Source organism: Manis javanica, chromosome 7 (genome assembly GCF_040802235.1).
Source record: "Manis javanica isolate MJ-LG chromosome 7, MJ_LKY, whole genome shotgun sequence".
Lineage (NCBI taxonomy): Eukaryota > Metazoa > Chordata > Mammalia > Pholidota > Manidae > Manis > Manis javanica.
Window position 1 is genome coordinate 77638899 of NC_133162.1, and position 22031 is coordinate 77660929.

The 22031-nt window shown below is 32.4% G+C and overlaps 1 pseudogene; it reads right to left on the bottom strand.

The window, feature by feature from the left end:
* Nucleotides 1-20740, bottom strand: part of LOC140850597 (serine/threonine-protein kinase TAO1-like) — a 54640-nt pseudogene extending 33900 nt beyond the window's left edge.
* Nucleotides 20741-22031: the final 1291 nt, after the last annotated feature.

Here is a 22031-nt window from a genome sequence, read left to right on the forward strand (position 1 = left end):
TTTGATTTGTGTTTCCCTAATGACTAATTATATTGAGTATCTTTTCATGTGCTTGTTGGTCATTTGTATATATTCTTTGGATAAATGTCTATGCAGGTCTTTGACACATTTTTAAAAATAGACGTATAGTTGATATATTAATTCCAATAGTCTTTTGGTAGAGTCTTTAGGGCTTTCTGTATGTAGTATCAGGTCATCTCCAAACAGTGACAGTTTTGTTTCACTTCTTCCTTACCAGTGTGGATGCCTTTTATTTCTTTTTCTTGCCTGATTAATGTAGCTAGGACTTTCAACACTCTGTTGAATAAAAGTGTTGTGAGTAGGCATCCTTGTCTTATTCTTGATTTTAGAGGAAGCTTTTTTATGGCCTTTACTCATTTTTAATGGGTTGTTTAAATTGGATTTTAAAACTAAAAAGTTTTAATTTATTACAGATGGAGAAAAAATATTTGCAAGACATATCTGAGATATAATACTTGTACCCAGAGTATATAAAAAAACTCCTACTAATCAGTATTAAAAGATGAACATCTGAATAAGAAAACAGACAAAAGACTTAAAAAAAAACACTTCACTAAAGAGATACACGAATGGACAATAAACACATGAATAGGTGATTCTGGCGCCATCTTCAGTCATAGGGAATTGCAAAAACAACTATATTGAGATTCCATTTCATTCCCACCAGAATGGCTAAAACAAAAAAGACTGACAAACCAAATGCTGGAGAATATGCGAACCAACTGCAACTCTTATACATTGTTAATGGGGATGTGAAACATACAACCATTTTGGAAAGCTGTTTGACAGTTTCTTATGAAGTCCAACATACATATGCCCTATGACTCAGCAATTTTACCCTATGTATTTGTCATAGAAATTAATACATCATGTTCACATAAAGACATGTACAGTGTTTATAGTATCTTAGTATGCTGATGGACAGTGACTGTAATGGGGTATGTGGTGGGGATTTGATAATAGGGGGAGTATGCTAACCATAATGATGCCCATGTAATTGTACATTAATGATAGCAAAATAGAAAAAATAAAAGTATTTATTTCATTTTCCACTTGCCCCTTAGCACCCTCTAAACTACTTTCTATAATTTGACTATTTTAGATATTTCATATAAGTGGAATTCTAATAATATTTGCCTTTTTTTGTCTGGCTTATATCACTTAGCATGTTTTTAAGGTTCACTCACATTGTAGCATACATTAGAATGCCATTTCTTTTCACAGCTGAATAATATTCCATTATATGTATATATTATGGCTTGTTTATCCATTCATGTGTTGATGAACACTTGGATTGGTTCCATCTTTTAGCTATTGTGCCCAGTAACTTTTTGGTAGTATTGAAAGCAGTGAAGTTAAAAAGGAAGCATTTCCATCAATTGCAAAAAGGAGTTACCTGATCTTCAAATGTTTTCAAGACAAATGTAACCAGACTAAGAAAATTAGTTACCAAATTTGAAATTTTTTTCACTGAAATCCAAATACTCACAGGTTTTAAATGGATGACAGAACTACTAGGCATGACTGTGTGGTGTCCCTCCATCCTGTCTAGCTCTCTCTTGTCATCTGAGGCATCTGGAAAACTGTTGACACTAGTGCTTTGACTACTGGCCCCACTGGACATACTGGGAACAGACTGATGACTTTCAACACTATGCACTGTCCCTTTCCATCCAACACAGTGATCCTGTTCCTGAGGGAAAAGAGCATTAGATTCAAATATCTTTATCTCCTGAATTCTTGATTATTAGCACCTAGCACACTGCTTGGCACACAGTCTTTAGAAAGTTAGAGGTCTATTTTGAGAAATTCCCTGTATTTGCCAAGACCAGGAAGTTTATCAATTGTTAGTTGACAGATTAAGAAAGTGACCAAAAAGTAAATACCAAAAAGCCCAACCATGTGAATAAGTTAATCAATTCTGAATTATTTCCAAAGTGTAGTCTTTTCTCTAAAATTCTTGACATTAAATCCATTTCTACTACACATCTCATGGGGTATACACAGAGATGCTGCTCATTTCTCAATGATTCCAATGGTGAAAACAAACCCCAACCTTTTTTTAATCCTATAAACATCACTTTTACTTATTCTTTATTGAAGCCTTTTATAGTTCTTTTTTTCTCAGAATATAGTCTTTAGCCTAAACTTTTCCACTAAGTAATTTAATATTAATTCCTATCTATTTATGTGTAAAATTAAAAATTGTATATTTAATCATAATTAGAAGACTATTCTGAACAACTCCGGCAAGCTTTGGTATCTGGGCCCCAATATTATAGTCTTACCATACCAAAATTCTTTAAGATATGCAGAATAATAAATACAGACCCAAGGTATATAGAGGGTCTTTTCTTACATTCCACAGCCTAAAAAAGTTGCTGTTATTCTAATGTTTAATGACATAATTTTATTAATTTCACTTTGCTGAAGTATTTCATATACCTAAAATAGCCCCAATTTTCTAGTGACTACTGTTAGAACTAAAAGGCAATATCAAAAACACCAAAACTGTATGTGAGAAACTCTTTTATTTTATAGTTCATTAATCATGTAGTGCTTTTAAAAAGAAAAGTAACTACTACTCCTGTTTTCAGAATGCAGGGATTTTTCTCAGTAGAAAACAATAAAAAAGAATCAAAGCTTTGGCATTGTGACATGAACAAAGAAGAAAACAGAAAATACTTAGACTAAAAAAGATAGCTCCATAAATAATAAGCTTTTAGTTTTCCTTGTGAGGAAGTTCTGTAACATTTCTCCAGCAAATTTGGAAACTTGGCAAAATGGAAAGAACTTGGTCTCAAGAGTCATATATGAATCTGAACACATATGCTTCTACAGTAATAATTTAGTTAACCACTCTGAGTCTTACTTTACTCACCTATAAAATGAGTATGTTAGAACCATGTAGAGGAATGAATCCCTGTACACAAGTGAAAAGAATCAAGTGTTCTTAGTAACAGAATAAGAATGCTTGGTAATTTTTTTCCCTCAGGATAAATTTAGTTAAGTCACATGTTTATTTTATTTACTTATTTATTTTTAAAGAAGCAAGAAATTTCCAATTTAATAAACACTTATCAAACATTATATAAAAGGCACTGGGGGAAAGGTTTATACAATAACCAAGATAAGGAGAATGGTTGGTAGTTCTAATGACTTCTGTGTGAGCACCATCAACTTCCAAAGCCTGTAATTTCAAATACTTCCAAAAGCATGACCCATATCATCAGACAATCAGCAAAAAAGTGCCCCATAGCACAGACTTTTGAGAGGGAATACATTAAATAAAAGTTGAACAGGTTTCTTTAATAGACTTCACAGAGCTTTACTATGCTAATGTGCACTACCAAGAGGATGGTTTAAAGAATGCAAAACCTTTTTCCCCATCTGGGTGGAACTTAGAGAATCACTGTGAAGGCACAATCTGGAAACCACTGATATAAAAGATTCTTGGCAAGAAAAGTTGCATAAGGAAGGAAGTCAATAAAGAGACCCCAATACTTGAGCCATTTCTAACTTATTACCTCTTCTTCCTGTGATTCTACTGCTGGTTCATTATGTGCCTCCTGGGAAAGGACCTTTGTCCTCTGAATGAGATCTTTTAACACTGTTTTAGGACGCTCCCGAAAAACAAACATGTGCTGGTTAAGAGTAGAAGGCAAAAGTCAGGTTGAGACCTACATATTTTTTCATTCAGAACAAATGAATCCCTCTTTAGACCCTAGAGTTACTATCCTAAATAATGATAGATAATGCATGTAATCTATAGTTACCTAGTTCTGCTATGCTTTTTACTTCTTATATTTATAAAATTTAATTTACATGTATACACTCTGTGCCTACATAACATCCCCCGTACTTTTTATGAAAACTTTGAACATGACACCTTTGTTGGCCAACTGGAAATGCAGAGTTGAAATAATCAGAGCCTAAGTAAAAATTAAGAATTAAGTCCAATTACAGCCCTAAGTAAACGCCCACAAATTCTTAGAACTGCTTTCATAGAGGAGACCCATTCAGTTCTGAATTACATTAGATTTCAACAGGAATGTATTTAGTGATGGTAAATTACGTAACATACCACTTGGGTATTATGGGTTCCTTTATGTTGCTTAAATGACACTTCATAAAACACTAGCAGTTGATTAAAAGACATAATGTATTAGTGATTTTTACCATTAATACTTAATAAAGCTTAACATTATCAAATACAGAAAAGTAGAAAGAACAATTCTACCATTAGATTATCATTGTTACTTTTGGTATTTTTTGGATATTTATTTCTTCTCAGAAATTTTCTGTGTATAGATTTTGTTTTGTAGTTAGCACGGATTGCAGAAAGACACCTTGTGCACTGGAGTTCATGAGATGATCTTGAATTCTTTTAAGACTTTTACTTCCTTTACTAGCTCAAATTTATTTCTTCTCTGAAGAGTTGTAACTATATATTATTTTCTTTTCATTGCTGTAAGTATTATGCTATTTCAACTCATAAACATAATGCCTACAGACTACTTCATCAAATGTTCATGCCAAAATTACATAACCATTATTCTAATTCTGGATAATTATTTTCAATTTTGCATTCTGAGATAAATAGCTTCATACAGTAAGTCACTTATTTCCATTTTAGTTTTTTTCCTTATGACAGACTGCAACAGAGATGTGATCAGGCCAAAGGGAAGGATGCACTTGACAGACACTTCTTATCACTTCCAATAAGGTCAATATACAAAATGGACCAGGTAAGTGAATATATATACAGGTTTGGGACCTGATCACCCAAGGCCAAGTATCCATTCCTGGAGGGTTGGGTTATTACCAAAAGGGCTTCTTTTGCCTTCATTAGGCAAATGTAAGAAGCCAGTCACATTCTTTCTTTTCCTGAGCTTTAGCTTGGTATGTACCACTATTCATGATATTTGGTCTTTTTTTATCTGAGAATAATATATCTTATAATTCTAAGTTATTTAACAGTTTTCTACAAATGAATCCTGCTTATTTTTCACTAACATAATTCACAGCTCTACTAAACCTTTTGTTGCGACTGTGAATACCTATTTTTTGGGCTTTCGTTTGAAACTGTAAGTGTGCTTATGGCCTAGAATTCCCAAAGTGTTACTGAAACTTTATACTGCTCTTCTACATACTGTAGTTGCAAATAACCCTACTGAATATGTACATGATCCTTTCAATATCCTTGCATCTTGAACTGTGTGTTGGTGAAAATAAACTGAACTTCTTTAAAATTCTAAAACATTCATGCAGAAATTATTTTCTAGTGAAAAATCCACAAAATTCCTTAAGGTCACAAAGAGATAGAGTCAACTGCTACTCACTAATGCCTTATCTAGATGCTTTAAAAACTATATTAAATCAAATAATACTATTACTGCTATTAATAAGATATCAACCTCAAAATGAAATAAATATATCTTGTAATTCTAAGTTATTTAACTGTTTTCCACAAATGCATTCTGCTTATTTTTCACTAACATAACTCATAGGTATGCTAAACCTTTTGTTGCTATTGTGAATACCTATTTTTGAGAACAGAAAGCATATACTAATAATTTATTTAAATTAGGTAACCAAACCTACTGAAAAATGAATAGAATTCACATACTTTTAAAATATTTTCATTGCTAAGTTAGAAAAACATATTTCTCAGAAGGAAACAAAAACGTGATATCCATTTTTAGCAGTTCTTTTGAAATCTTTTTTCTCCCACAGTATTTACGTAAATGTATTATGCGTCATTTCTCTTACTTTCATATTATTTTATATATGACAGATGGATATATCAAGTGTGGTACATACAAAAATTAAATCCAAAGTTAAAGCACGTTTTGCCAATTCTGAAATGCCATGGTTCCACATGAATTAAAATTTATAGTTGTAACTCATGAATATATGCTTGCACATATAAAAATTAAGCCATTTAATACTACTAAATTGAATATTTAACTATATATTCTATTCAGACATGGTAAAAGCAGTTAATTTTGAAAAACAAATGAAAAAACTTAGCAACTACCAAAGTTTCCAAGAAAGAATAGTATTATGAAATTAGTATTTTAGCAAAAACCGGTACCGTACTTAATACTGATTCAGAATCAAAGAAGAATAAAACACATTCTTAAAAACAATTTCTTGGGTGTACAAAACAGAGTATAACTGACCTTTAAAAGTATCCGTGTTGTAGGACGATCTTGAGGGATTTTGTGGAGGCAAGAATCTACAAAGTGCCGAAAATAATAAGACCTATTGTAAAGGAAAGTATCAAGTGAATATATTGCTATTTTCTTTAAAAACATACCCACAAATCAAGGCATGTGCCTATAGGTGGGAGGGAGAATAAAAATGATAAAAGAAAAAAGCAGACAAAATACACTATATATTTCATTATGTAAGCCTATAAAAAGTTATGCAAAGCAACTAATGAATCTTTATACCATTTCCCAAAGATAAATTTGCACACATTATTTTAAAATCCTCCTCTCACATACTTAAGTATCACAACTCATTCTACATTGAGGTGAATTAGGGAAGTCAATCATTTTCCTTTTCACATTTAAATCTAAGATAATATTCTTATTATTTTTTTTTCTTTTCTCTATCTACATCTCTTTCTTGCTTGACCCTTGGATCATCTTCCATACAGCATGTTTCAGAACATCACATTTTTTTATACCTAAGTATTTAGCATCCTTGAGCAAATGGATAAAAGTTCCAGAAAACAGTAAGATTTTTTAAAATTAGAATTCTGTAACACACTATTATATAGTGTTAATGATGAGAGTTCAGTAAGGCAGTAGGTAAAAAATATTCCATCAATATTTGTCATCAATAGTCAAATAAGATTTTTAATTCTTTTATATAAGAATGTTTGTCATCAATATTCAAATAAGATTTAATTCTTTTATACAAGAATTCTTTTTTGAATCCCCAAAGTATCAACCAGTGTAAAGACAGCCTGTGTTTAGTGTATCTATTATTTAGAAGTACCATAATAAACTCTTTGTGAAGATTTCTTCAAAACATCTCTATAGAAGGAGAAAGGACCTGTGAACTTGCCTTAATTCTGTAATGCTAAAAAATAAATTTTTGCTAATTTATGCATCTTACTTGTGAATTTTAAAGTATTTGTTAAGTATGGTAGGTAGTCCCCTGGACCTTTTCAAATGCTAGATACACCTGAAGAATTTCCCATTAAAATTTTCTATCACTGATAAAGATCCTTGTTTCCTAAAATCGTCCATCTGTTTTCAATAAACTTCTTTACATGAATAACAGTATTATCAAAGAAGCACTAGGAGATGCAACATCAAAGCACATTCTGAATAATAAATAATGACAATTAGAATGATCCAAAAATTATGAATTATCTGGTAACTCTGATAAATTATCTAATCATTTTTACCTATGTTTTATACCATATCAATTATAAACCATTCCCCAATTAAATATCTCTACAGGCTGTGGCAATCTATATATTGCAGTTATAAAATATGAATGTTTAAATCATGCTATTTATTATATAATTAGGGTTGTATGTGTTGCTAAAGTACAAAAAATATATTAATTTTTATACAAAAGCCATACTTTTTGCTCCCATGTAGCATCATGTATCTTTTATTTCTAAACTGAGTTACTTATATGCTATGAAAAGTAGAGATAATAAAGGATAAACATGATGTATGGATAAAATAAAGCTATTTTAATATTTCTTCAGGTTATATACACTTCACCTCATTGAAATGAAATCATTTTGATAACATTATGAAAAAATATTTAAATTTTACCATGTTGAACAATACATCTCTCAGCCATACTCACCATTTAGTAGACTGTAGTGTAGGGGATTCATTTCTGATTATGTGACTGAAGACACTTACTGAACTATTATTCCATAAAGGAGGCTTCATTTCCGCTATAAAAGAAAGAAAACTTCCTGTTAAAATATGTGCCTGTTATACAGGAGAATGGAAGTAGTTAGTTTTTTTTTTTTTTAATAAACCCAAACTTAGCAAAAATGTTGAAAGTAGAGTTCAGAGAACTTATTCAAGGGAGTCCAATAGAGAGGAAATTGCAGCGCTGATGCACATAATTTTCCAATAAGCAAGAACATTCTATGAGAACCTAGTACATTCATTAAATCAGACCATTGATATGAATACATGACTATTATCTAATCCTCAAACTCCATTGTAGTTTCAATCAAATGTCCCCATAATGTCCTTTGTAGCAAAAATGAGCTTCGGCCATCTGCATCCTTCAAAGAAATTGTCCATTTTTTCTAAGTTTTAAAGTTACATAAAATTGTTCATAAAATTTCCCTATAATCCTTTCAATATGTGTAAAATCTGGAGTCATGTCCCCTGTGATTCCTCATATTGGTCGTTTGTGTCTTCTTTCTGCTCAATCTAGCTAGAGGTTTATTAATTTCATTACTTTCCCCAAAGAACTAATTAGTGATCTTTGATGTTCTCTATTGCTTTCATTTTCTCTGCTTTGATCTTTTGTGGGTCTCTTTATTTCTGCTTACTGTGGATTGAATTTGCCATTTTTTTTCTAGTCTTAAAGTGACAGTTGGACCTTGACAATTCACAAGTATAATTTTGACTCTCAAATGTCCCTCAGTTTGGCTTTGTGCTGTTACTAAATTTGGTTTACACATCTCTGGCAGGAATATCACAGAAGCAAATATCATGCTTTTCTCAGTGATTCTATGATGTAGTCCATGGTTTCAGATCGTCTTGTTATTGATAGTGTTCACTTTGATCACTTAAGGCCATTCCACAAGTTTTCATGGTAAAGTTTCACTTTTTTCCTTTGTAATTCAGTATTTGTAAAAAGGTATTTTAGTCTATATGAATATTTTTTTGCATAAAGATTAAATTTTATTCTCTTATTGTATGGATTTAGATTCTTCATTTAATAATTTATATCTGCTACTATCATTTATTTTGATGTTGAAATTGCTTCATTTTTGAGCAGTTAAGAACCTTTTTAAGCCGACTTCTGTCTTTCTGGCATGGCTCCATCATTCCCTGCTCAGTTCCTTGCTCTCTGGCACACTAAGATGTTCCAGGATCACCTTATGCTTTCCCTACTGTAGACCTGGCTCAACCATTACTCCAAGAAGCTGTGGCAATCAATGTGCTCACTGCTACTGCCCATGTCACTTCTCTTAGATCCTGTCAGTGGATAGAGGAAGGGAACACACACGTCCCTCATATATTTGTATTCATACTTGCACATTAAATATCTTTAGTTGTTTATTGAAAACAACTGAGTTCATTATAATATCTCAAATCCAATACTATAGTACTATTTATTCTAGCCTTCTCTTTCCGTTATTTATAACACCCTTCTCTGACAATAAGAAACCTCACTCTGATTATCCTTAATATACTTGATGAATCCCCCCTGTACATAGCCAGTCTCCCATCTTGGCCACCACCATTTCCGCTTTTCCCCATCAAGTTTTCAAACCCCATTCCAAGTCTGTCTACTTCATCCACTCAGTTTCTGACACCCTATCCAAACTGGATCTCTTTCTGCAGTGAGACCCTCTTCATCAGTCCTCAGGAGGGAAGCCCCTTCCTTTCAATCAGGCACTGCCATGTGTCAGGTTTACCCACCCCAAAATATGGACCTGCTCCTTGGCCTCTGACATCCCATGCTGGGTTACTTCCAGGTATGAATGCCTCGGTTACCCCACCAGGAATCTGAATCTCCAAACTTGACTGCCGCCCTTCCTGCATAGGTTCTGCTTCCACTTACAAGGCATTCTGTCTGTGGGAACTCCCTCCTCTACTCACAGCACTCTGACACGCCACTCCGGGCTACCATGACTCAGCAGGTGACATGGACACCTGCTCTATACTGTCCTCCCAACAGCTTTAAGAATGACTAGTTTCATCCAGGAAGGGGAAGGGATTACTGAAGAAATTCTTAATGAATAAAATAACTTGTGTTTCTACTGTGATTTATTAAAGTATTCAAAAATTCTAAATGGTGTGCCATCAATATATCAGAGCAGAGGATGATTTTTGATTCTGTCATTTACCATAAACCTGACCATCTCAATTTAGTCAGAGAACACTGAACTTAGCTAAAAACCATACAGATTTACTAAATCTAAACTGTGGGAGCCTTCAGTGGATTCAAAGGATATTTTCCATTTCAATTATTTTTTTAATTAAAGTATCCTTGATATTCAATCTTATATTGGTTTCAAGTATACAACACAGTGGTTCTACAGTCACCCATATTAAATCCTCCCTTCCCCTCCCCACTGAAGTTACTGTCAACATATGAAAATGTTACAGAAGCAGTGCTTTTATTTTCCATGCTATACTACTATTCCTGTGACCAACTTATGACTGAAAATTTTTGTGCCCTTTTATTCCCTTCACCCTCAACTACTCACCCCAACCCCTCCCTCATAGTAGCTTTCTTCTTAGAATTGCTTTGTTCTTTCTCAGAATTGCTTTGGTTATATGGGGTCTTTTGTGGTTCCACATGAATTTTAGAACTATTTGTTATAGCTCATTGAAAAATACTATTGGTATTTTAATAGGAATTGCACTGTCTCTGTAAATTGCTTTGGGCAGGATGGCCATTTTGACGATATTAATTCTTCCTATCCATGAACATGGGATTGTTTCCATTTATTGGTTAGTTTCTCTCATGAAGAAAGTATAGGTCTTTCACCTCCTTGGTTAGGTTTATTCCTAGCTATTTTATTCTTTTTGATGCAGTTTTAAATAGAATTGTTTTCCTGTTTTCTGTTTCTGCTGGTTTGTTGTTAGTATATGGGAATGCAACAGATTTCTGTGTATTAATTTTGTTATTAATTTGTTTATTTTGCTGAATTTGGTTATTAGTTCTAACCATTTTTTTGTGGAGTCTTTAGGGTTTTCTATATGTAATAATATCATGTCATCTGTAGACAGTGATAGTTTTACTTCTTCCTTCCTGTTCTGGATACCTTTTGTTTCTTTTTCTTATCTAATTGCTTTGCATGTTATTTCCAATACTCTGTTGAATAAAAGTGGTGAGGGGATATACTTGTCTTGTTCCTAATCTTAGAGGAAAAATTTTTACCTTTTGGCTACTAGGTAGGATATTAGCAGTGGGATTGCCATTTATGGACTTTGTTATGTTGAGCTATCTTCCCTTTACACTTATGCTAAGAGCTGAATTTAGTCAAATGCTTTTCTGTGACTAATGAGATAATCGTGATTTTCAGCCTTCATTTTGTTAATGTGGTGGATCACACTGATATGCAGATATTGATCCATATTTGCATCCCTGGGATATGTCACAGTTAATCATGGTGTATTATCTTTCTAGTGTATTGTTCAATTATGTTTGCCAGTGCTTCACTGAAAATTTTTTCATCTATGTTCCTCAGGGAAATTGGCCTGTAACTTTCTTGTAGTGTCCCTGTCCGGTTCTGGTTATCAAGGTAATGCTGGCTTCATAAAACAAGTTTGAAAGTACTCCCTCCACTTCAGTTTTTCGGAAGAGTTTGAGAAGGACTGGCATTACTTCTTTACATGTGTGTTAGACTGCAGTAGTGAAGCATCCGGTTCTGGATTTTGTTTTCCAGGAGGTTTTTGATTACTGATTCAATCTGTTTACTAGTAATCAGCCTGTTCAGATTATATCTTCATGATTCAGTCTTGATAGGTTGTATGTTTCCAGCAATTTATCCATTTCTTCTATGATATCCAATATGTTGGCATATTAATTGCTCACAGTAGTCTCCTGTGATCTTTTCTACTTTTGCAATATCAGTTGTAATGCCTCTTCTTTCATTTTTTATTTTCAGTCCTTTTTATCACAGTTAATTCTTACTACAGGTTTGTCTATTCTTTTTCTTTTCAAACAACCAGCTCTTAGTTTCATTGATCTTTTCTGTTAACTTTTTAGTTTTATCTCATTTATTTCTGCTTTCACCTTTCTTATTTCCTTCCTTCTCCTAACTTTGTGACTGGTTTATTCTTATTTTTTCTCATTTATTGAGGTTTTAAATAAGGTTGTTTATTTGAGAAACTTCCTAATGTCTTAATGTAGGCATTTATTGCTATGAACTTCCCTCTTAGAACTGCTCTTGGTGCATCCCATATGTTTTGGTATATTGTATTTCCACTATTTGTCTCCTGATATTTTTTTATTTCTTCTTTGACACATTGGTTGTTACAATAGCATGTTGTTTAATCTCACATAGTTGTGAATTTCCCATTTTTCTTCTTGTAACTGATTACAAGTTTCATACCATTGTCTCTGGAAAATATGTTTGATATAATTTCATTCTTCTTAAGTTTATTAAGACCTGTTTTGGGTCCTAAGATATTATCTATCCTGGAGAATGTTCCATGGGTGCTTCAGAAGAATGTGCATTTTGTTGTTTTGGGATGGCATGTTCTGTATATGTCTGTTAAGTTCATCTGGTCCAGTGTGCTGTTAAAGGACAATGTTTCCATATTGATTATTTTGTCTGAATAGTCTATGCATTGATGAAAGTGGGATGTTGAAGTCCCCTACTCTTATTGCATTGCTGTCTATTTTTCCTTTTAGGTTTATTAATATTGCTGTATATACTTAGGTGCTACCACATTGGGTGCATAAATATTTACACGTTATATCCTCTTGTTGGACTGACCTCTTTATCATTATGTAATGTCCTTGTCTCTTATTAGTATGTTTTAAAGTCTATTTTGTCTTTTGTGAGTATAGCTACCCAGGCTTTCTTTTGGTTTCCATTTACATGGAATATCTTTTTCTATCCTTTCACTTTCACTCTGTATGTATCCTTACATCTAACGTGAGTCTCTTGTAGGCATCACATGCATGGGTCTTATTATTTTAAATCCATTCAGCCACTCTGTCTTTTGACTGGAGAATTTAGTCCATTTATAATTAAAGTAACTTTAGATAAGTATGTACTTATTGCCATTTTGTTTATTGCTTTCTGGTTGTTTTGTAATTCCTTTGTGCCTTTCTTTTTCCTCTTACTCTCTTTCTTTCTGATTTGATTTTTTGGTACTGGGATGCTCCGATTCCTTTTTATTTTTTGTGTATCTACTATAGCTTTTAACTTTGTGGTTACCATGAGGCTTACATAAAACTAATATTTGTACTTATCTATTTTAAATTGCTAATTTGGAAAGCATTTTAAAGTTCTACATTTTTATTTCCCACCATGTTTTACATTTTTGATGTCATAATTTACATCTTTTTATTTTGTGTATCCTTTAACAAGTTATTGTATTTTTACATCTGTTATATTTCTGAAATTTTATACTCTCAACATGGACTTTTATAATCAGAAAAAATGGCACATTTTATTTTTATAAACACAACTGTGCAATCATGCACATAGGCTGAAAAGCAACAAAATTGGGATCTTTTTCATCAAATTGTGAACAAACATATAAAGTCATCTATGAGAAAATTCAAGTTATTTCAACCTCTAAATTCATAAATAAATATGAAAGTCATATTTATTTAGAACTGTATTTATCAAAACCAAAGATACAATTGGTTTAAGTTCTGCTCTCTTACCTACTCTCTAAGAAAATTTTGCTTTAATTCATTATCCTTAGTTATTTTAAAGTAGAAAAGCATATAACATATATTTCCCAAGACAGCAAATCTAATTTGCATTAAAAAAATCAGGCCTCTACAGCTGTTTTGTCTAAAAGAGCACATATATGTTACTATTTAAATGCAAACTTACTTTTTATACAATTTTTAAAATTATCGTATTATTGATATACACTCTTATGAAGGTTTCACATGAAAAACAATGTGGTTACTATACCCATATTAAGACCCATTTTGTGTCCTAACATATAATCTATCCTGGAGAATGTTCCATGGGTGCTTCAGAAGAATGTGCATTTTGTTGTTTTGGGATGGCATGTTCTGTATATGTCTGTTAAGTTCATCTGGTCCAGTGTGCTGTTAAAGGACAGTGTTTCCATATTGACTGTTGGAGTTCCCCCAATGCCCTATAAATGCAAACTTATTTAAATGAAATAAAATTTAAAATTCAGTTCCTCGGTTACACTAGCCACATTTCAAGTGCTTGAAAGACATGCAAATACAGAATATCTCTATCACTACAGAATGTTTCATTGGCCTGGGCTACTCTAGATCTTTCCCCTGGGACCAGTGTCAGGTTGTGGTTCATGACATTTAAGAATTCAAAACATCTGTAAGTAAAACTTTAAAAAGTGATCATGAAAGAGTTTCTAAAAGTTGAAGATGCCTCATGCATGCCTAAAACTTTAAGAATTTCTTTGAAATGTCTCACTCCTTAAAAATGAACTAAAGGCGGTCACATCCGAAGTTGCTTTATTCTAAGTGTAAAAACTCTAATTGTGAAGGAAGTCTATTTTATGAACTATAATAAGAAACTAGAAAACATGGAAAAATAAGAATCCATCCCACAGAAACTCCCGAGTTTATACATTTCTTTCTGAGCAGTATAACTGGCCAAGGAAGACTTTCTAATCAAATGAATATCAAAATATATCAATGATATCTAACAGGATCATTAATGCAATTTCACTATCCAAAGGGGCACATATATGCATCAACCACATACCCACAAAAATACCCCATAGCCAGAGTGTATTAACCAGCTTCTGTACATTTACATCCAAGTTTCTTAAGAAATTAATTAGGATGTACTGTTAGGAAGAAGAATCAGGAGTAAAAGAACAAGCGTTTAAGATACCTAAAGATATTTTCAAATGTAAGTAACACTTTGAAAACCTCAAATTGAGACCAAAATATCAGAAGAGGATGACATGGTAATCTACAAATCTCTCTTTGCTGATGTCAAGCTTTAAAATATGTATGATGATACAGAGCTTGAAGGGAATGATTAATGTAGGAATTCTAACAAAAGTGAAAAAAATCTAAAGGTTATATTATTTTGGAAAAATATTAGATTGCAAGAAAGAAACAGCCTGGTTATAATGGAAATTATAGTATTTATTGTGTAATGATAAGCAAGTTTTTACTTTTGTTTTACCTCAATTTCCCTTTCTGCATTTTTTTTACAACAAACCCAGGTTGATGACTTATCCAAATGACACATGGATTTTACTTTTAACGTGTTATTTTCAATCTTTGGTCACTCCTAAAATGGTTAAATGAAATATTCCCAGTATTTCCTACTATTAAATAAAGCTTAACAAAAAAACTGGGAAGGTACTGTGGACTGGTGCAGGGAATCAAGAGCAAGAAGATGGCCATCAGCTTCAATTACAGTGACAGCTCAATTACCCACTGTGGCTCCCTTACAAGGGGAGTATTAGCAAAGTTTTGATGGTCCACTGCCTTAAGCATAGCTCCACTTAAGGCAACAGAATAAAATATGTACGAAAAATGAAACTGTACAATAAGGTATGCAGCCTGATAATTGAATCCTCATCCCTAACACAAAGTATTAAGTATCTTAAGTAGCAGTATGTAATTCATGAATGCTTTAGAGACCCTTCATATATGGTAAATCTATAACCATAGACATATTCTAGGTGTTTAACAAATACTCATTAAATGTTAGACACAGATACCTCAAAATTAATACCACATTATAAACTATTTTAGACCTAATTTAATACAGCAAATCTAATACACCTAAGCTAATATATGTATATATAAATTGCCAAATAACCCAAGTGACAACTTTAACAGATTTATTGCTCCCCCTAAATACTGACATAAAAATAAAAATCTGTAATTTTATATAGAAATTGAGGTAAAACATTGATCAAAACTTACTGCACAGTAATAAAGAGCAATGCTTACCTAGTTCAATACATGTTATTCCAAGAGACCATACATCTACTTTGGCATCATATTTTTGTTGTTTATCCTTGGCTAAAATTACTTCTGGGGCCATCCTAAAACATAAAATGTCACTTACAGTTAAAAAAGAAAAGAAAAGTATACTATTCTTTAAAAACCTAATGACCATCTACATGGAGAAAACCTGTGTGAATTCCAGATGATATAACTGGACATAAGAATTCTTGTAAAGGGAAATAAATGCATTACAGGTTGTGAGGTAAATATTTACCATTGCATATACAGTGTTAGACTTATTCTCACCATTTGTCATGATCATGTAACAGCATCATGGAGGAAAGATTCCCCAGAGCAGGGAATTCAAGTTTACAGATACTAATATTGTATATCCTTTATGCCAGTGATTCTCAAACATTTTCATTTTAGTATCTTATTACAAAAGTCTACGTTTTGCTTGAAAGAGGGCATTTTATCACTGGCACTCGTTTCCTTGAAGTAAACAAGCTCACTACATTTAGCTGAGAAAATATCTGCCACAATAAGCAACAACGAATAAGCAGTTTGTCAGTCTTTTTTGCAAATAGGAGTAGTGTTCGGTGATAAAAGTGGCTAGGACAGTCACTCATAACTAAATAAATCATATAATTATTAACTTTATAGGCATCTTGGTTATAAAATGAAATGGTAATTTACATCTTAGCTAGACTCTAATGTTCTCACTGGTATGCTTCACCTTATACTTCCTTTGTACTTGTTGTCAAGCACAGACAGACATTTAGAACAGTTTCTGACTGCTTAGTAAGATTGTCATCCGGTGTATGTGTGTTCCTCTGTGTAAAAACATGTAAATATGTACACAGTGCTGTGTTCCTAATATACTATGTACCAATTAATACATATGTAACTTCCAATTGCCAATAATAGAGGGCTTCTAATGTGTGAAGATGTTGAAGTAAGCTTGGGGAGTCAGTAAGTTCAACAAAGTTAAAAAAGTAGTTTTGTTTTTAATGCACAACTTTCTAGCTCCTTTCTAGTATAAAATATTGATCACTGATTTGTAAAGGGGGACCATTAAGAAGAATTATTTCTCCAAAGAACCTTTTTTTATACAGGTGAAGAGGATTCTATCTAAACTAGGGTTCTACATAAGAAAGTTTTGGTCATACAGAACAGTAGCCTTCAAACTTTTTATTTTCTTACTTCCAATGAATTTATTTTAAAAAATGTATCTGCTTGTACATTTTTGAGTTGGTATTGAAATTTTATAAACTTAGTTGCAAAGGATATAATGCACACATATGTATATACATTATTTTATATATGTGCTTTACAGATATTTACAATTTGGAGCTGAGGACCTAGCTCATTCAATTCATTAAAAACACTGCTGTATAATAACCTAATTAGCAAACCCAGTCTGCATGGTCATACCAACCATTCAAATCCGAATTATTCTCTATCAGGAAATGCCAAACTTCATTTTTCAATGTAAATAACATGTTAATGTGTCCTCATGGCAATTGTCCCAGTTATAAGTGAAGTAATTTGTGATCTACTAGAAAAGAAGATGGGAGGGAAGATAATTGGGGAAAAGAAAGAGCAAGGAGTAAAAGGAAGTGAAGAGAGATGACTGTGAAGCCAGAAGGCCCTTGCCAAAACTTTGTGTCCTAACTCTTCTGTATTTCTGATGCTGTCTATTCTAGATGTTATGTATTCTCAAGTTTCCCTCTGGTGATGGTTTGAGTCTTTTAATCCTCAGAACAATGCATCATTCTACTATTCAGGATGGGTAAGAAGCCTTTCTTTAACAAAGTGGGAGTTGGGAGATTTGAAAGGTAAGTGGAAAGAAGATGCAGTAGACCTAAGACACCTCTCAACATATACAGAGAGAAAACACCTATGGAAGTTGAAGATGTGGAAAATTATTCCCTTCAGACTTGCTGACATTAATATGGAATTATTTATGAATAAAATTAGATGATGTCTAGAACTCGCTTCAAATAACTGGAGGTGGAGGGAGGGCAAGAGGAGTAAGTACATAGAACAGCTGGGCCCTGGGGTAGTGCTTTAGGCTGAGCTGACCACTATGTGAGCCTTCCTTATATTTTTGCCTATTTACCTGTATACTTGAATTTCTCCATAATAAAAAATTTTAAAAAAATTGTAATTAGCTACCAGCCTTCAGATACTCTTATTCAGAGATACTGACACACAGTAAGTATAAATCTAAAGAAAATTTCCACTTAGCACTTCTATCTTCTCCATTCTTAAATATTTAAATGTTTTCACTCCTACACCCAATACATGATATAGATGATAACAGGAAAGAAACATTGGGGGGACAAATGAAACAATAGGAGATACAAGGGCAGCACTCCAAATCTATATCTGAAACTAACTATAGTGCTTAGAGTAATGTCTAAAGCAGCACTGTATTTCCAAGAAAAAAGATAAAGCATCTGAAAAAAGTACAACCACACACTGCCTATTTCAATTATGAGGATCAATACCAGACAGGACTATTCTTACCAATACGGCGTTCCCACAAAAGAACTGGCACGAGAGGCCATGGAAGCCAATCCAAAGTCAGCAAGTTTCACCTGGCCTCGTTCTGTCAGAAGGATATTTGATGCTTTGATATCTCTGGGTTTAAAGAACACAGAAAATTATTTGTCTTTCCTTCATAAGATTATACTGAAAATGATAAAAATCATGTAACATTTTATAAAACACAGGAGAAATCAGAATAATCAAGGCCTTTGATAATCTCTCAGTTGAGATAATGAGAATTAAGATCCAAATTAAGAAGTGAGATACACAGAATTCCTGTAAGTATATAGTAAAATTTTCTAAAAGAGAAGATAAAATAGCAGTAGAAACAGAAGAAAAAGTTAGGTAATTAATAGCACATACTCTATATTTGAGTTCCTGTTCATTGGTACAAATAATGGTTTAAAAAATTCAGCTGAACATTCTTACATAATTGTAAGATTTCTGAGTATACCCTTAACATTAAAATGGTAAAAAAAAGAACCTCATGCCCTAAATTTGTTTTTTTTTAATTACTCATATCATTCCAAACTTTAGCAGAGTTCTCCTACCTAAATATGAAATGAAAACTGAAACACATGGATAAGGTAATATCAATGATCTCAAATTTACTTTTATGCTCTTCTCTAAATCAGTAATGTACATGTGAACCAAGAAAATTATAATGGGATTGTATGCCCAATGGGTACCATACATTCAAAAAGAAATAAATTTCTAAGCACTTGTCAATTCATACTACATAGTATTATAATGGATATAATAGTAAGTCAATCTATTTTTTTCCATTTGATTTTTTTTCCAAATGGATAGGTTCTTTGAAGTTGAGAAGACCTTCAGTTTTACTTCCAAATCTTCCATTCTCTTATTTACTATGCATGTGGATTTCTCGTGGACCTTAGTATTCTCATCTAAAAACCTGATAACCCATTAATTTGCAATGACTCTACTATATAAGTTTACTATGTATTGTCTGGTTCACATAGATAATTTAAAAAATGCTAGCTTCCTTCTAAAAACAGGGAAAACCAATACCAATGCTAAAAATTAGTTTATGATGGTTTAATCTTTAAATTACTATCCACTATCAAGGATTATCAAGGATTATCTCAAAAGCTTAGAGTCTTAAGAAGCTTTTACTTGTCTCTGTCATGGAATCAAATCTGGCATTATAAGTCACCAGGAGGACAAAAGATCTAGGTTAGTTCTAGTCTAATCTATCTTGCTTGTAAACTTTGGGAAGTTAGTCACAAATTGGGGCATCAGTTTCTTCATCTGTAAAATGAAAAAAGTAAGAATACATCATCCCTATCGTCTTTTCCACTTCACAAATTAAATTATTCTATAATTAAATTTCTATCACAAATCTATAAAGTGCACATACTTCAGACAGCCTGGCAGCATGTGTAGAAAAAGATAAAAATTATCCTTAACAAAGAGATCAAATAAATTAGTATATTCTTTCTAAGACATGGATAATCTAAAAAAAATATGAGTTTGTAAAACTCCAGAGTAATTTTATTTACCTAAAACAAATAAAGCATTCAGGATCAATAAATTCTAGGTCTGATAAACTCAATAAGCCATGTGCTTATTGATACATGATAATTTTTAAAGTTCTTACCTATGGATCATGTTATGAGAATGTAAGTAGACTAATCCCTGGAGAGCACCATGTGTAATTGCTGCTATTTCCATTTCTTGTAATGGCTTTTTGTGAACTTAAAATAAGAATTCATTGGAAAATAATTATTCTATAGAACATTTCTATTTAAAAATATATATACACATATCTAATATGTGGGGAAATTTTTAAAAACTAACATTTAGCAAGAAGGAACTTTTTGCTTTCCAAGATAATAAAACAAGGCAATTTAACTTTATAACAAGTGTGCAGTTGTGCCTATTTGTTATAGTTCACAGGCAATCTTCCTCAAAGTTAACAAACAACATTTAACAATTGTTTCATGATTATAAAAACAATAAAATAGAAGCTTTCCCTTTTTATATTCCTACATATCTTCATTCTGAACAGAAGGAACAAATCAAGTTTAATGATAAAGAATGCAGAAAATGCCTGTTAAATCATAATGAAAGAAAACTCTTCTGTACGCTAAAACATAATATTTAATGACAGTGTACACCATGCTGAGACTCTAGAAAAGACAAAGGTTTTCACTCTTCCTGAAAAGTTTTAACATTATGAAAAAAATCTCTTACTGAACGAATTCTCATTTTATTATACTAATACTTTTCTTTTCTTAATAAATAAAGGAAACTTACCTTTCACAAAATCTGAAACAGATCCTATACAATATTCCATTACAAGCTACATGGGAAAAAAATGATAAAAACATTAAAATACACTATTAAAATAAAAAGATTCTATATGAGATAAAACAAATTCACCAAGGAGATTGAGAAGATACTTTGAAGTGAAACAAACTCTAGTTATCAATTACCTTTAATTACACATTTTGTGAACTTGTTAAATGCATACATGAAGTTAAGCTAATGCTACATTAATCTGTTATAATGCCAACATAGAATTGCTTGTAGATGTGTGTTTCATATAATTTCTAACTAAAGCTATAAAGGAATATACACATTCTATTAATACTAACCTATAGTAGCAACACTGGTATTGTTAGGAAGCAGAAAATTATCCTCTGGTACTATATATGCAAAGTTTAGGTTACAGTTTAAATATTTCCTATAAAGCCAACACAGAGCACCTGTTATGTGCAAGGCATTTTATATATATTAACTAATTTAATCCTCATAACCACATTTGGAAGTAGACCCTATTATCATCCTTGTTTTACAAATGGAGAAACCTGAAAGACAGAAAGGCAGTCTACCTTCTCGGCCACTGTTTTTTCTTTAACCACAGTCTCAAATTTAGGAGTACCATCACCACTAAATTAAATCAAACATTACAAATGTAAATCTAAGTTCAGTATATTAAAATGATAATCAGCTATAGCTTATTAAAAATAAAAGGTCATTCCTGTTGAAAGAAAATTTAGCCTTCCTCTTAAAAGACATAATTACTATGCCTATACTGTTGTAAGATTACTACCTTATCTTAGTTTTAACAATGGGGCAAAATTAATTTCTATTTTCTGCAATAAAATGTCTCAATTTTCTACCTTTAGTATCATTCAGCCAAAGAATCACAATCAGTTCAGATTTCTTCAGGATTCACCACCAATATTCCACACAAGACCCTTGTGGTTAAATAGTTTACAATACATTTATGTCAAAAATATATGCTGATTTTCATCCTTGAGTGATAGGATTGTTCTCAACCTTCAAATGTTTGATAAAGCATTTGAAGAATGATACTGCTAACATATATCAGAACATTTTCCCATGCACGTAATGATCAGGTGAATCTCTGAAGTAAACTGGCAAAAGTTCTATTATCTCTTACTGCCCAAGAGTTCCAGGAAAAGCACCTCCTCCTTTCTCAGTATGAACTAACATTTCAAGGTGTTTGTGCATGGCTTTACACAACTATTTTGAGACATTTTTGAATTAATTATAAACTAAACCTACTAAAATTACAGCAAGGGGTGAGCAGATACCTACCCATGCTGTGTGCTCACGTAAATAGC